The sequence below is a fragment of the Trichomycterus rosablanca genome, chromosome 23, assembly GCF_030014385.1.
Source record: "Trichomycterus rosablanca isolate fTriRos1 chromosome 23, fTriRos1.hap1, whole genome shotgun sequence".
Classification (NCBI taxonomy): Eukaryota; Metazoa; Chordata; class Actinopteri; order Siluriformes; family Trichomycteridae; genus Trichomycterus; species Trichomycterus rosablanca.
Window position 1 is genome coordinate 16908724 of NC_086010.1, and position 2094 is coordinate 16910817.

Genomic DNA, 2094 nt, shown 5'->3' on the forward strand with positions numbered 1-2094 from the left:
TGCACAAAAATACAGAAGGGTGACGAATTAAAGGAAAAGAAAAACAATATGTGCAGAAGTTGTTGGGCGAGTTGGGTGAAAAATAATGTTAGGGCAGCTGTAGCCAAGTGGTTAAGGTACTGAACTGGTAAATGAAAGGTCACTGGTTCAAGCCCCACCACTGCCAGGTTGCCACTGTTGGGTTCTTGAGCAAGGCCCTTAACCCTCAAATGCTAAGACAATATACTGCCACAGTACTGTAGATCTGTACTATAATAATAATAATTTCCCAACCCACAGGGCCCAAGGGGTCACTGTATAGTCTGGGAATCGAACCCAGAACCCTCTTGTCGTAAGATGACAGCACTACCTGTGCCATCCTTCTTAAAATTCTATAATATTTCTGATATCTGAGAATATCTGATGTTTAGTTTTTAGGTCCCACGATGCAGCAGATGCTAGGATCTGGGTTTCATTGGGTACAAACCGCCCCAAAACATACAGCTAGTTGAACTGGCTCCAAACCCACCAGGACCCTGACCAGGGTAAATAAAAAACTGATAAATAAACAACCCCTGTATTGAGTAAGTAATAATGATCTTACCTCTATATTCACTTACACATCATTGGTTCTAATCACGTGATTGGAGGTGCTGATAGATTGAACTGGTTCTGATACCAGCATGTTAATCAGGTAGTTTTATGGTTGACTGGTTTTGATGGGAGTCGCTGTTTCATACCAGCCGTGACTAAAGCTCACTGGTGTTTAATCTATCTGTCTGTCTGTCTGTCTGTCTGTCTGTCTGTCTGTCTGTCTGTCTGTCTGTCCGTCCGTCCGTCCGTCTGTCTGTCCATCTGTCTGTCTGTCTGTCTATCTATTTATTCATGTATTTTTCAATTTATATGATGCATAGATTGATGAATGGAATAATGGATGATTGGTTGAAGGGAATAATAAAGTAATAGATTGATGATTGGTTGAATAAATAGATGAATGGATTGATGGATAATTGAATGAATGGATGGAGTTGACTGATTTAAAAAATGACAGTGAATATTTTTATTTAAATGTTTATGTATTCTCATGAGTATAAGTTTCTTTTGATATACGTCAGTCAGTCTTTGAATAGCTTATATAATATATAAATGGAATGAATGAATGTATAATATCTAATATGTAATGAATAATGACAGACGACATGCAGTTGTAACAGATGGATTAAAATTGATTATTTTGCTCATTTTGCAGCAACTCTGTAGAATTAATTAAGTGTTAATCATGTACATATCTGCCACCTTAAAAATACTTTATTACATGAATATAATTGGACTGATTATAACATTATCACTACAGATTATTAACGGCCACCCTGCAGTAAACACGCTCATATTCCTGCTGTTTGTTCTGTCTGTTTTGGAGCTTTCTGGACTTCCTGTTCTCAGACATCTCTAAGTCTACAGTGTTGTGTAAAGCTTGCTTGACTGTGGCAGACGTAAACTACTTCTACGTAGTTTTTCCTTCAGGTTTTCCTTCTGAGTCTGACAAGCAAACATGTATGTTCTTAAAGAGGGCAGTCAAACTAGCCCTATTTATATAGGTAGATAATTTAAAGAATTCACCAACTCCAGTCGATCGTAATCACTAACAAGGAACTGTAGGAAGCCACGTCACAAGGAGAAGTGATTTTCTACACCACTAAATTAATAATCTGATTTATTTGACTCTTTTTGACCCTGCAAATGTTCAAAAAACTATAATAATATTATAATAACTCCTATAATAAGACCCAATCATATAATATGTAACTACAGTATATGTACTGGAGTACTGGAGTGTATTTATTATGTTTTAATGTTAATTTCTGACTTTTACACTCCTAAATAACCATTACAAACACTACACATGAGTATTAAGACATTTCATTATTTTATGTGTATTATTTGTACATGTTTACAGATTAACACAAAATGATATGTGATTGAGAAAAAGCACATGAAATGTAAATGGTATAAAAGTCTTTATATTGTTATTTATCATAATTAATTTATCATCATTAGCTGTAGCTGTAGCCTAGTGTTTAAGCTACTGGTCCAGAAATCAGAAGGTTGCCGGTT